At 36.4% G+C, this 15,074-nt stretch overlaps 1 protein-coding gene and 1 long non-coding RNA gene across 2 annotated transcripts in view; both read left to right on the top strand.

Moving 5' to 3' along the window:
- Positions 1 to 15,074, top strand: part of WWTR1 (WW domain containing transcription regulator 1) — a 116,501-nt gene that overhangs the window by 46,040 nt on the left and 55,387 nt on the right. The gene's annotated exons all lie outside the window — the stretch shown is intronic.
- Positions 9,503 to 14,303, top strand: LOC111734124. The gene is made up of 2 exons (XR_002778320.1): positions 9,503 to 10,279; positions 12,306 to 14,303. It is a non-coding gene; the product is annotated as an uncharacterized LOC111734124 (long non-coding RNA).

Raw genomic sequence — 15,074 nt, 5'->3', positions numbered from 1 at the left:
CATGAGGTATAGTTAATGCTTATAAGGCCTGATTTACTATTGCCATTCAGGTGAATGAGGTGTCAGGGACAAAGGACTGGATCCCAGCTTGAGCTTCTTGGTGGGATGAGGGAGGCACATTTGCATTAAGATTGCGATGAGGATGTTGACAGCCCTCTCTTTTTCCCTTTTGGCCCTGTGACTTTATTAGCTGAGCTAATACTTACTTAGGGCTTACAGTGTACCAAATACTTTACAGATATTAACTCAATTATAGTCCCATTTGAGACTGTGTTACTGGTAGAATCTTAGAGTACTGCTATTGATTTTTAAAAATGACATTACTTTTTGAAAAGATTATTATTAGTAATCTCTTGTCTTGTTTTATTTCTCTGTATAATATATATAGCTTGTTGCTATTTAAAGACATCTTAAAGGTATACTGAAATTCTTGCAATTTGGATGTTTTTGAACACATACTTAAATCCTTCCTCATTATTGTAATTTCTCTTAACACTAGAATAGATATTATCTTGTCGTATTTTACTTTTAATTTAAAAAATCTGATTTAATGAAAATCCAAGTATTTTAGTTTGGATATTACCATGCTATCAGAATTGGCAGGGTCTTCCCTTGATTAAATCTTATTTCTACTCAACATCATTTTATAGTATATTGAGTATAATGAGCACCAGTGTGGAACTGTCCCCTCTTTTTAGCTGAGGTCAATTGGCAGCCAGTATACACTGTTTCTTTATTTTGGAAAGGTTTTGCTTGGGCAGAGACTCCTCTTTTAACCAAATCCTGCTTTTCATCTGTTTTTAATGGCAATGGACCACATTTTCCAGCCATTTGCAAATAGTGCCTGTCTGGCGGGATTTCCTGGACACAAAGCCTTGACGACAATTACTGGCCAACTTTTTTTGAACTTCAGTGATTAACCTGGTTATTTGTTCTGTATTTTCTGCCATGGGAACCAATAAGCTTATCTTTTTGCATTTAGTAAAGGGTCCAAGAATAACCTATTTGCTAATTAGATCTTTTGTTTTCCCCAGCCTATTAACTTTGGTGAATCAACTTTTCCTTCCAATATCCAGCTATTAATCTACAAGCCAGTACCATGCAAAGCAATGTTAATTTCTGAACAACATTCCTGTGGTAGACTTTGGTCTTTGCAGTTTTAGAATCCTTACCTTATAGACTGACATAATCCAAACATGGCAGGAACGGAACATCTGTGGTTTATGATTAAAACTCGGTTGGTTAATTAAAAGATAATTTTATACTACAAATGTCATTAATATGCCCTATGTACAAATAATAATTTTAAAAGCCCATATGTAATGCGTTATCCTCAATGATAAGATGATCCTTTTTTTTTACTCTATAAAAATAAGAGAAAGATAAAACTCAGTTGCTGCTACAAGTCGACTGTAAATTGTGCCAGTCCTCCAAAAGGGGAACAAAGCCTTCTAATAATGGAAAGCTGGAGAAGTCCTCTGGGCTGGCACCCAGAAAAAGCGATACTTATGCCCAAGTCACATTCTTTTTCTTCTGTAGGGTGAGTTGAGATGATCTGTGAGATGTGTGTGATTCTAGTGCTTCCCGCTGTCACTTAGGAATGTGGCACAGTTTAGATTAGATGGTCTCTAAGGTTTTCCTGTTTTTTAGCATCCTAGGTGTGCATGGAATGGTGCATACATTCACCAAAGGAATAAGTTTTTGATTATAATGCATATGAAAGAAAAAAGATGCTTCAATTTAAAATGTTGTATATGATAACAGCTTTTCAGAAGTACAGCCTTTCTGATAAGTGATGAATGTATACATGTTGCTGGATACTATTAATAATAGAATAATTTATTCAGTGGCACGAGACCACACTGAAGATATATGCAAATCTGGTTTTCTTTGTAGCCCACTTGAGGGCTTTCCATGATTCAACAGCTCCAGGACCGTAGGAGTTCTGTTAGGAAAAGTTACACATTGTTGTAGATGGAGCATGATTTACGGTCATTGTAATCAATGGCCAGACCATCGCTAGAGATATTTGGGATGTATTCTGGGTTAGTATTAAAGAACCGTGATATTTTAATTATCAATATATTTACCTAGTTACACAAAGCTAGATGAGCATGGGGCAGACTGAAACATATTTGGCACATCTTTGCAGGGCTCTTTTTTGAAAATGAGACGGTTTTCTACATTTGGAAGTATAATTTCTTGTGGAAAAGTCTGTTTAATTATGTTTTCCCCCAGGGGCTCGAAAGTTAAATATAGAAATGCTATGACTCCTGGCTTTGGTACTTATAAGTGTCACTAAAATTTATCAACATTTTATTCATTTTTTGTTTAATTAAAAAAAAAAACATTTAAACAAGTAAGCCAATTTCTTGTATGTATGAAACTATGAGGACCATATAGGCAAAGTGTCCTCAAGCCTCACTCCTTTCACCCCCTCACTGAGAAGTTGGACCTACCACTGCAGGTCACAATGATTAAAAATGCCACCTGTATTTATATTTATATTGCTGGATGTTTCTGCTTCTAGCAGTTTTCCCCTTTCAGTTGAGTTTTATATCTCCTTGAAGGGGTCTGGGAAGAAAGCCTGTCAATTGGAAGATAAAACAGAACAAAAAACAAAAATGTGGAAAACATAAATTTATCTAAATGCAGATTTTAGAAATTCATCTCTGGAACACAAATGCAGAAGCTTAAGTCATGTATTTCTTTTCTAGAAGTGCAGCTCAATTTCCGACACTATGAAGGGCTGTCAACTGCTTCTCCCCCTTGTAGCTCAGCCCTGCAATGAGTCACATTCTTTAGTGAGAGGGGAGTACTTCCCTGCCTTTCTCTTTTTTGTATCTCCTCCTCTCTCCATCTCTTTCTTTCTCTGTGTCTCTTTCTCTTTTAAAACCTCATCAACCTCCCAGCTGTGATTGGACCTAAGAATGTTAATCTCTGAGTAGTGAGCTGGCCCGAGACAGCCAGTGAGAAACCAGAGCCCATAGTCACCATTGTGGATGGCCACTATGAACCAAGCAGGAAGCGACATGTACTGTAAGCAGAGTACCAGGCCAGGAACCTAGCGGCTTGCATTTGTTTAGAAAGTGAGGTCTTACTCTGTACACAGCCTAAGGGGGAATTTTTGGACTTGACTGAACTTAATGCTTTATAATATTTATTTTCTTTTAATTTTGGATTCAGATTCTTAAAATTCTGAGTAACTTATTTTTTCTTCCAAGGGATACTAACAAGAAGATTAAAGAAAATTTTAGGAGCGTTTGGCTTTTGTGCCAAATTCCTACACTATTTATGAGCTATGGGTCTTCAGGCAAGTCTCTCAAACTTTTTGAACCTCAGCTTCCTCATTCCTAAATTGGGGATAATACTTTGCAAGAGTATTGTATTAAATGAGATGATGATGCAAGTATAATACTTGAGATTCTATAGGAGACCAACAGCAGGCTGGTAGCTAGTACCAGCAGCTTCAAGAGAGTGACCTCAGCTGTATTCTTGACTTTGGCATTGTCTTGTTAGCTCCTAATCTGACCTGCTATTGAGAAACAGGTACTATGAAGCATCTGTTGGGGAGAATGCCTTTATGGCTTTTCTGGTGCACTGTAGGTCAGGCACCAATACCTGTGTTAGACATTGTCAGTGTTCAGGGACCATCACTCTCAACCTGAGATAGACCAACAGCACCCACCAGAAGGCATGTACTCTTGAATACAGATGCTGATTATTTTCAGTTAAACAGGTACAAAAAAATATGTGTCTATAATAACACTGATAAAAGAGAAAGAGCTTATTTCTTTGGAAAAATAATCACTCAATTTTCAAAACGATTTGCAACAAAATCGTTTTTCAGAGAGATCTCTCTCTCTGCATTTAAAATGTGGTTAAAACAAACCAAGCGAAAAAGAATTTCAGCATAAACTTTCAATGGTACAAAGTAAAGTACACTTGTGTCCAAGGTTGGACTCTTTTCTTTTTTTCAAGCATCTTATGTAGGGAAACCCACAATTGTTCCCATTGCTTATTATTTTATATTTTAAACTTAGCTTCATAATGCTTCTGCTGCTGTTCATGAGTATATCTTCAAATGCTATTTTAGTTTCGCCCTCTCCTTCATAGTGGATCTTTGAAGCATGTAGAATTTTAGGAAGTCATTGTCGTCAGCATGCAGCTTAGAGAATTTCATTGAGTCTTTTTGGTCCTCTGTTTTCTCATCAGTAGAATACTAATATTGGCATTGCTTACCTAACAAGGTTTCTGTGAACCCAATAATAATAGCGAACATTTATAAACAATTATTATGTGCCAGGCACTATGCTAAGAGTTACATGCCTTAGTAACTTTAATTTCAATATTACTATATGGGGTGGATGCTTTTGTCCTAATAATAATAATGGTAGCTAATGCTTATAGATAGCTTTTGACCTGCCAGGCTTTGTTTTAAGGTCTTCTTATGTAATTGGTGTTGGTGAAAAACTGAGGCACAGAAAGATTAAGTAACTTGCTCAAGTTTATATAAGTAGTAAGTTCAGGAACGAGAATTGGAGGACTGGAACACAACCTGGCTCCAGACCTCTTGTTTTTAACATTAATTTTTTTTCTAGTTTTATTGAAATATTATTGATATATAACAGTGTATAAGTTTAAGATGTGTAACATAATGATTTGATATATTGACATATGTCACCTCACATAGTTAAACATTTTTTTCTTATGATGAGAATTTTTAAGATCTATTCTCTTAGCAACTTTCAAATATACAACATATTATCATTAACCGTAGTCACCATGTTGTACATTACACCCTCCAAACTTATTTTATCTTATAACTGTAGGTCTGTACTTTTTGACCACCTTTACCCATCTCCTCTACACCCGCCACCCTCTCCAAACCGATTCACCACTATTTGATACCTCTATTTTACAGATAAAGAAACAGAAATAGAAGCTGAGTAAACTGTCCAAGGTCGCACAGCTATAAGTGGCAGATATAGCCTTCAGACCAGTTTCTTTGTGACTTAGCTGGCCACACCATTGTCCGTTGTGCAGTTACAGCTTTGGAGCCTGAGGCTATGGGATTAGATCTGGCTCCGGGGGCTCTTTGCCCTCTGCTGTCACAACAGCAGAGAAAGCGCATATAAGGGGCAGGCACCCCTTAAAGGCCCTGGACTGCACTGAAGCTGTTGTGTTGTGTATTAAAACCTACAGTTTCTTGATTCCCGAGGTCAGAGAGACACAGAGGTGAAACGGACTCTTCTTTTTGAAGTTAATCCATGTACTGGGTGAGCAGGAGGTACGGAGTGATTTTCCTGGAAGAGCTGTGGTGCCAAGTCTTGTCTAGGGTCCAGCAGTGGCCTTAGAAGTGCCAGTGGGGAATGGTCCAGAAGAAAAAGAATGAATTCCCAAAGGCCATTTGTGTCATCAGCAGCAATGTCTTAGAGGGCAGGGCAGGAAGATGATAGCTTCCTTGTCTTTGGGAAAGATCTTACTGCCTTCCCCTCGTTATCCTTATAACTGGAGAAGAGAGAAATATCTGCCATTTTACTTTACTTATAAAGAATCAGAATTTTAGGTTTAATGAGCTCCCCATGCTCTACCAATTTATAGAGAATTTTGAAAATTAATTGGGAAAGACTTCTATTACTGTTTATTTTGATGACTTGAGACCAAAAAGACTTGGGAAGGATTTTATTGTTAAAGAGAGAAGAAATATCACCAAACTTGGTATTTTTGTCATTTTAGTCATATAAAATTTCAGACATAGAAGTAGAGAAATATATACCCCACCACATACCCCTTACCTAGATTTAAGAATAGTTAACATTTGCCAGATTTGTTTCATATATTTTTAAATGGAAGTATTTTCAAGCAAATGATAAATATATTTTAACCTTAAATACTTAAATAGGTATCTCTAAAAAATTAGGACTTCTCCTACATAATAAAGTTACCATTTTTCAGACTTAACAAAATTAACAATGATTTATTTTTTCTTTTCATTTTGAACATTTTCAAACCTGAAGAATTCAGTGTTGAAAAAGAGTGTATTCTTCCATCATCTAGATTCAGTAGATCTTAACATTTTGCCACATTTCTATCCATGTGTATTCTTTTCTTTTTTTTAACTAAACCATTTAAAAGCAAGTTATAGGCAATGTGAGATTTTACCCTAAATACTTCAGCATACAGCTCCTAAGAATAAAGACATTCTTTTACACAATAACAAATACCATGATTATACCCAAGAAAATTAGCCTCAGTTAATAATATAACCTACTTCTCCCAGTTCCAAACGTCTTTCTCAGCTGAGAAGGAGAGAGAGGTGGGTGGAGAGAGAGAGAGAGATTGAGAGAAATTTCCAGTCAGGATCCAAACAGGGCTTACATATGGCATTTAGTTGTTATGTCTCTCTTTTGCTTCAAAACAGTTCTCTCCCCCTCATCACTTTCTTTCTTTTTCTCAGCACTAACTTTCTTTTTATTTTCTTTTTAAAAATACTTTAGACCAGTATCCCACATGGGTTCCTTATGATTAAATTAGGTTTAAGAATTTTGACAAAAATACAACAGCATTTTGTGAATTTCTTATCGTATCACATCAAGATACAAAAATAATTTCTTAATATCATCTAATACCCTGTACATGCTCAAATTTTTCCAGTTGTCCCAGATGTGGTTTTTTTGTTGGTTTATTCAAACTAAATATTGTGCATCATTTAAAAAAGAAAAAAAAACAGTAGTAAACTACACAGTCTTAATCCTATTCTTTGAAAACACTTTAGATTAATTCTTATGTGTCTGTAGATGGCAACTATAGCCGCCCCTCCTTTTTTTCTTAATAGAAATTACTTTTAGAAATGACAGTAATTTATTTTAATTACTTTAAAAAATAAAGTACAATTTTTGTAGAAAAGTATACAAATTTTAAATCTATTGCTTGATGAATTTTCACAAATTGAAAATGCCCACATGAACAGCTTTCATGAAACAGGACATTCCCAGCTCCAAGAAGCGCCCCTGCAGCCCCCTTCTAGACCCTCACTCTCCCTCCCCGAGGGTGCCAGTCTTCTCATGTCCAGTGTCATGGGTTCTTCTATCTGCTCAAAATGACTTCTATTTCCCTAAAAGAGGTAACTCAAATTAGAGATGCTGTAAAAGATATATATTTTTTAGTTACAAATTACAAAAGCCCAACTTCAAAGAAATTTTAAATGATATATTGTGTATATTTCACACAAAATAATTCCCACAACAATGTTTTACATAATGGTTTTATTCTATCACTGGCTCCCCCTGCTTCCCCGAGAAATAGGATTTCATCCAAAACACTAAAGGTTAAGTTATCAATAGAACTCAAAGGGCATTTTGTTTCCATTTGTATAAATTGATTAATGTTTTTTAAGTCCATGCATATGTTAACAATGGAGGCAGTCAATTATGGGGAGCTTAGCAAGGCATTTTTAGAGTTCTCTTCAGTGGTGACCAGTTTGTAGTGAAATCAGGAAAAGAGCAACTCTTTTCACTGAAGGAAATTATTTTGATTAGTAACTCTCAAAGGATAATAAACAGTCAAATAATTCTGAAATCTTCTGGCTTCAGACAAGTAATTACAATGAGCATGCAGTTAAAAAAAAGAAAGAAAATTAGGATGGGGGCATGTACAATCAATTAAATGCAAGTAATTACATCATGAGGGCATCATGAGGGCTTCACAATTTTATGGTACATTAATAATGTGGCAAAGCATGCATCCTGCATTCTCGTAAGAAAGCCACCGACAGATAGAACAGCATCAGTGTCAGTGGGAGTCTCTTGCCCCAGGTTGGTTTTCGTGGTCTTCCAGACTCCAGGCTATGGGGCTCTGCAGCTGCTAATAAGTAACTTTCTGATGGGCCGAACGGAAGGGTGGGGGTGGGTGAGTGATGGAGGTCTGCTGGTTTGTGGTGTCTAGTGAAGCCTTCTTAGGTCACTGATATGCCCCACATAAATCAGGTCATGTGGGTCCTGCATTCTGCATCTGGGTGATACTGCTGTAGGCACCTGAGTGTGACTTTGTTTTGGATGTCTGGAGTTTTTTAGGGGAGATAGGCATCTACCTTCACTGGTGTGGTTTTCAGTGTGGTATGCCCTAGTGACATTAGTTTTGAAGGGACTTGCTAAAGTTAGAAAGTGAGATTGAACAGCTGGGTTGATGTACTAGTGCTAGGTTCCCACCAGTTGTTTCAAGGGGATGGGAAGAAGCCACCCAGAGAGCCGTGCAGCAGCTGTGACCCTGAGCCAGGGGAAGCTACATTTTGAAAGCACACTAAGAATAGACACACATAGGCTCTTGATTTTAAAGTAAGGATGAAGGTTAAAAGCTTCTGGATGCAAATAGCTCAGTTCATTTTTAAAAAACACAATTTTAATTTCAAGCTTTTAATGTAATCTATATTAACTCTGCTTTGGATAAACTTTGTCATTGAGGTGCCTTGGAATCAGGGCTTCATAGCATCACACTCAAAATTGCCCAGTGGTAGGAACTGCCTGTTGTTTTTCAGTTCTGATCAGCGAGTATAAAAATATTGCTGTAATGTCTGAAGCGTATTGTATGTTCAGACAATGCAGCTGAATTGAATCTGAAGCCATGCTTGGAATAAATACCACAAATGGTATATTCTAATTTCTGAAATGTATTCTACAGCATATTAATAAAGTGAAGAAAAGATTATACCTAAAAAAAATTAGAGAAATGTTGAGTCAAGTTAATTTAAACCCCAGATCCTTTTATAATAATAACAGTATATATAGTATAAATTTTAGGAGGGGAATAATAACATTCAGTGTTTCCTAAGCTTGTTTGATAACAAAACTCTTTTGGGTGTGGGTATGGTGGAATTATCTCCTAGGACTAATATTCTATAGAATGTACTTGAGGTGACCCTGCCCATAACTGTATCGCCTCACAGACAGTGCGATTGAGCCCCAAAACTTTTGTTACCTGAGAAGTAGATTTTAGGTTGAAATGCCAGATAAAGCCCATCTGTGCAGCGATGTGATTTGCAGATTCAGAAGTTTCTCCCCTTAATTACCTCACAATGACTTAGTATTAGTTATTCCCCAGCCCCCACCTTAGCACACACTTTAGTTTTTAGATTTTTGTCAAAATAGTTGTTGTCAGTATTATGGGAAATTTCCAGACTAAAGTTCAATTGCCCGGCTTATCTTAGACTCTTTTTGTAAGACCATGTTTGCAAAAATGTAATGTTCAAGGAACATTTTAGAGCGAACTAAGAAAATACAGATAGGTCATTTAGATAGTCATATGAGGTCAAATTTCTATCATTTTCCTCTTGATTTCATTTTAATGTAATAATAGACTTCTACCCTTTTCTCACATTAGGCAACATATGGTAACTAACATTTGTATATTTTCCTGTACTTTTGTATTAACATTATCTTTATTATGTGTCTGAGTATGCAAACATGAACCTTTTCTCAGAAAGTCATTTGAAGTGCGTGCAAATCCTAAACTGAAATGAACTGTTTCTTTTAATGTAACTACTTCTATTTCAGAGCTATCACAAAAATGTACCTTGTGTAAGTGTTAAAAATGTAAAATGTTATATTCGGTCGCTATATTTGCATCTCCAAATCCATCTTCAGAGTCCTTTTACCTCTTCCTTTTAAGTCATAGCAGAGAATTGGCTTCTGCTTATATTTGGTTTATGCTTTTAAAGTAATATTGTACTTTTTCCTCTCCTTTCTCCCTAACATTAACTACAGGATTTCATGTTGCTCATTTGTTTTATTGTCACGAAGAGTCTCTTTTCTTGACAATATGGATTAAAACCAGTCTGATTAAAACCAGTCAGTTAAAAGGTCAGCTTCGCCAGCAAGTTTACACACTACGTGACTCAAGGGCTTCAGGAGGGACTAGGAGGGATGAGTATGTTATTGAAGCAGGACGGGGAAGAATCTGTCTTATGGGGCCCTTTCCTCTGCCGGACCAAGCCTGTAGATGTTGTTCTAGGACAGAGTTATGCTATCAACAATACCCACTGTCCATGCCCTTTTTTCCTTCCTTCCTAATTGTCCAGGTTATTTGCGTCAGCCTCTGTGGGTTCACAGGGTGGTATCATGTCATGGAAAAAGCCCCAGGCCTGACTATCAGAACAAGCTTGGACTCTGCTGTGTCATATAGAACCTCAAGGAACTTGTTAAGTCATTTTACTTCTCCCAACTCAACATCTGGATCTTAAAAATGGAGATTAATAAATCTGTTATGTGAGAATCAAATTAAGGTAATTTTGGAAGCTATAAAATGCTATATAAATGTCAACTGTTACTCTCAGACATTATCACCATCATTACTGTAAAGATTGTGATATATGCCTAAATGGATTATTATCATCATGACTATCATTATTAATGAATATTAGTACCAATTTGTTCATACATTCAGCAAACATTTATTGAGTTTCTACTACATGCTAGGGTGGTGCACTTTCAAGGCCCATGGTGGGTGGCACCTAGTAGAGGCTCAATTGACTCTTTTGCTGAATAGAACAGGAATGAACTGATAATGTTTTCACTTGTTTTAGAGGGTGTTGTAGTATTCTCTAGCATTCATGTCCTTACAGAGGCAAGTCAAGAACAAATCTTTCTGGATATATTTTTTGATTACGTTATAAAGATAAATAAGATATGCATAAAATTCATTTGATATGGACATTGAAAAGCAAAATGATCTGCCAAAAGAAACTCATTAAATATTTTCACTCACTCACTCATTCATTCATTCTTTTTCTTAGTTCATTTATTCCATGAGTAATTTTTTAATATCTGCTGTATGGACGTCAGACCTTCTACACTCATTCAGTCCACAGTTGGAACTTCTGAGAATCTGAGAGCTTATTTAAGGTCTCCTTCAGTTTCAATAGCCTTTTAAAAAGTCTCGTGGAAAGGAAAAATTTAAAAGCACCCTGTAAAGAAAATACTATTTCCTCTGACAATTCTTATGATCTATATCCTGCTTCATTCCTTACACAGAGTTCCTCTAAAAGTCAATGGAAATTGCGTAAAGGGTCTGAAGGCAGGATGTGCCTTGCAGTGGGGTGAGAAGGAGCCATGTGACTGGTCATCAGACTAAATTTAAACCATTATTTGGAGTGAATATATAATTAACATGAGGGTTAAAAATGAAAAACGCAGCTGCAAGGGTAGGTAAAAAAAAGTTGGGGGAGCAAGAAAACAAATGCAGGTACATGAGGCATGCATTCTCTTTTATAAGAACAGTCGAAGATAATTTCATCCTAATCTTTCTAGATACAATAAATGCCTCTCCCTTCTGGATCAGGCAGATGACAGCAATAACAGCACCGCAGCTGAGAGTCTCCAGAGCTGACAGGTGCTGGATATAAGATGCCCCAGATAGTCCTGTGAAGTGTAGACAGTGCTAGGGATGATAGGCCCCACTTGATCTGCCCTAGACGGGAGCTGCTCCCATCTGTTGACGCCTTGTTTAGAGTCTCCCCCTTGCTCAAACAGCTGCCAGAGGCAGCCATAAAATGTTGCTTAATTATAGAATTTCCCTTCATCCTCTTGATCCCTTCCTTCTACTGCTCCTTTCCTCCTCTTTTGTGCCCCTCCCTGGTTCAGAGCACCTTTAAGCTAAGTACTCATGGGAGAATTACAATGGCGCCTTTTCCAACTCGCAGTTAAGGGACTGACAAGATTTTCAACCCTACACTCGAGCTGTGGAATTATTTTCAGAGGCTGTAATTAACAATTATAGGTTCAAATGTGGAATGCAGCATTATTTTTTAAGCAGAGAGTGAGTTCATTAGGGGGAGGATAGCTTTTTCGTTCTCTTTTTTTCTGATTGAAAAAATAATGTTTACAAAATGAAGACAGTATAAAGAAATCTAAAGATATGAGTAAAGTCTGCTTTCTTCTCATTTAGGTGTATGTGTATTAACCAAAATGAGATTGTGTTCACTTAGCAATATACTGTGTACATTTTTCTATTTTAACAAATATAGGTCTATGTCATTTATAATGTTGGTTTAGTCTTTTGTTGTCTGACTAAACCATAATTTATTTAGTCATTTGACACATTTAAAATATAAACAAGGCTGCAATGGACATGCCTGTGCATATATTTTGCATATTTGTTGTATTGGTTTGGAATTATGTTTGTGATTAACAGAGATATAAAATGAGATTTTATCTCTAACATTAATGAAATCTGAAGTAAGGCAGTAAAGGGTTGGCTTGATGGCTCCACATGGACTTATCTTTTTTCTATTTCGTTCTTCCTACAAATAGAGTGGCTTCTATTTCTCATGATTTAAGAGGGCTGCTGTAGCTCTAGCCATCAACATCCACATTCCAAGCTGGAGGAAAGAAGACGGGTGGAAAGCAGAAAAGTCTGTGGTCCCTTCCATGTGAAGAACTTCTCCTGAATCTCACATAGCACTTCTGTTTGTTCAGTTTATTGTTTGGAATATAGTCTCTTGGCCATACCTAGCTCCTCGAAGAAGAGGAAAGCAGAAATTCAGAAGCAGCCTGTCATATCTACCTAATTGTGTCCTTCGTATAAGCTTAGTGGAAGGGGGAGTTGCTGGATCAAAGCTTTCTTAAGGATTTTGTTACAGGTTGGTAAACTACCCTCTAGAAAGATGGTACCAAGTTAAGTTTAGTTATATGTAACTGTGACCCCTTAGTAAGGCTGTGAGTTCTTTTGTAAGCCTTCAATAGGCATTTTTAAAGCTATTTTCCTGAAGCTATATTCTTTTCTTTTGTTTAAATCACACGCTCTATAGAAGGTGATGTGGGTCTTTTTATATATTTACAATTTTTTCTTCAAAACCTATATCTGTACAAGTAAAACATTCATTCCAAATATTTGGAGGACATTTGCCTGAAAATTTAAATATTTCTCTGCTTCTAAGAAAACTTATTTGGAGATTGAATTAATGAGCTAACCAAACTAAGATGGCTCTCTTCCGATTTGAAAAATCTTCCTGCCAGTTAAGTAAAAGGCACAATGAAAAAGCTGCTTTGCCCAAGTCAGTGTTTAGACAAAAATGTCTGATTTCTGTTATACCCCAAGCGTGGCCATCAGCAACTCCCAAAATGAAGGAATTATCTGCTTATGGTTCCCTCCTCTCGGATGAGGTCTCTCTTTTCTTTTAGTGAAAGGATATTAAAGATCGTCATTAATGTCAAATTTTTATAGCTTTTGTTTCAACATTAACAAATTTGGTATCACTCCGTGTCTTGATTTGATTATTCAGGTTGATTATCTCAGCCTTTTGTTCATCTTTTTATAATTTTAATTAAAAAAATTTTAATTTAACACACAATTAGGAAGAGATGGCAGGCTGCTTTTTAAATTTTGCATAAGAGAAAGGAGGGGAATTAATATTTATAGTGTCATGTGTGTCTGGCACTGTGTAGGTTCTTTACTTTTGTTAACTTTTATTATCTTCTCTTCAGAGTTAGAAAATGACCCACCATAGTATCACTGTCCCTAAAGAATCATATAAAAACAGATGATTGATTATTCCAGTGCTGCTTTTCAGTCAGAGCTAACTTTGAAAAAAAAGTGACAGTTTGTAAATCAGTAGATGGAAGTACCTTTTATACTCTTGCAAATTTCCTATAAGTTTAAAATTAAAAGTTACATATACATAAGTAGATGTTTATTTTATGTGAGAATTAATACCAGCTACTTTGGTAAAGGACAGTGGGGTTTAGATGGGGAAATCAGTCATAAAAGTTGAAACATACATACTTTTCTTTTTTGTTAACTAAAAAGGGTTAATGAAGTGTAGTATATTTTTAAATTAACTTTCACCTGTGGGTAAAAAGCTAACTATTTGGAATTTGCACAAACATGCTTTGTATAAAACTCTAGAGTACTTTTTAGGTTAAATTTGTTTTTCCATTTGTTGAGTTGCAGAACTTTAAGTCTTTTCTGTAACCTCATCTGAACTGTGGGTAGAACCGTGGGGGTTAACTAGTGTCATCGTGTAAATAATTAAAAAACTAAATTAGCTTAAAACTTCTTGAGCATTTCTGTTAGGCAAAAAATGGGAAGACTTTAATAGTCTTTTTTCTAGTCTTATGTTTTTGACTCAAGCTGAAATCCCTTTCTACCTTAAATGTAAGGCTGAAAGTTTTGTGCCAACACGGGTGGCTCATCAACCCCAAATGGACCTGATAGGGCACTAACTAAAGGAATTGCAGCTTTGGCCTTTTCTTACACTGGGTCTGAACTGTTTTTGTTAGAATGCAAAAAAAAAAAAAAAAAAAAAAAAAGAGGTCGAGGAGCTATCTGAGGCTGGTGGTTAGCTAGATCTTTTGTGTTTTGAGAAAGAATTTTTTTTTGGGGGGGTGGTTTTTTAGATCAATTATTACTTAGCCACTCTGACCATGTGAAATTAAATATATCTGTAGTTCTTGTAGTGTACCGATATCTGCCATATTTCCCCCCCACTTTGGGGGGTTCATATTTTGCATTTGAATTTCTTGTATCCCTTTAAACAGTTGTTATAGATTTTCATAAGAGAAGGGAGGGGAATTAATATTTATAGTGTCTGGCACTGTGTAGGTTCTTTACTTTTGTTATTTGGTGAAACAGTCAAAACAAAAATATTCCTTAACTGGTTAATAGCAGAGGTAAAATACAAAACCACTATACACTCTGCCTCACTCGGGTGATACTTGCACCCCAAGATGATAAGAAATACATATAAAGAGATGTAGACTGGGTTAAAACACGAAACAGAATTGGTGTTGGCCAGTGATTACCTTCGAGATCCCTAAGGTCTCTCTCCCCTCCCTTCCTCGGAAGGCTAACTGCATCTCCTTTAAATGCCTCAGATTTTGTCTGATCCTCCAAATCATTTCTTGTAAAATGGGACCCTGGCTCTGAAAAGCGTCTCCATTCTTTCTCCAGAGTGGGGTTGGGGCTCATGCCAGTTCTTTTTCTAGTTCCAGTTGTGTCATGTTTTTCAAATATGTGCAGAAAGTGACTCTGATGAATGGACAACTGGGCCCAGGGAGCTCATCCTCTCCCCAGAATTAAAA

This window comes from Pteropus vampyrus, unplaced genomic scaffold (genome assembly GCF_000151845.1).
Source record: "Pteropus vampyrus isolate Shadow unplaced genomic scaffold, Pvam_2.0 Scaffold814, whole genome shotgun sequence".
Classification (NCBI taxonomy): domain Eukaryota; kingdom Metazoa; phylum Chordata; class Mammalia; order Chiroptera; family Pteropodidae; genus Pteropus; species Pteropus vampyrus.
Note: the sequence above shows the minus strand (reverse complement) of the source record. Positions and strands in the feature narration are given on the sequence as shown.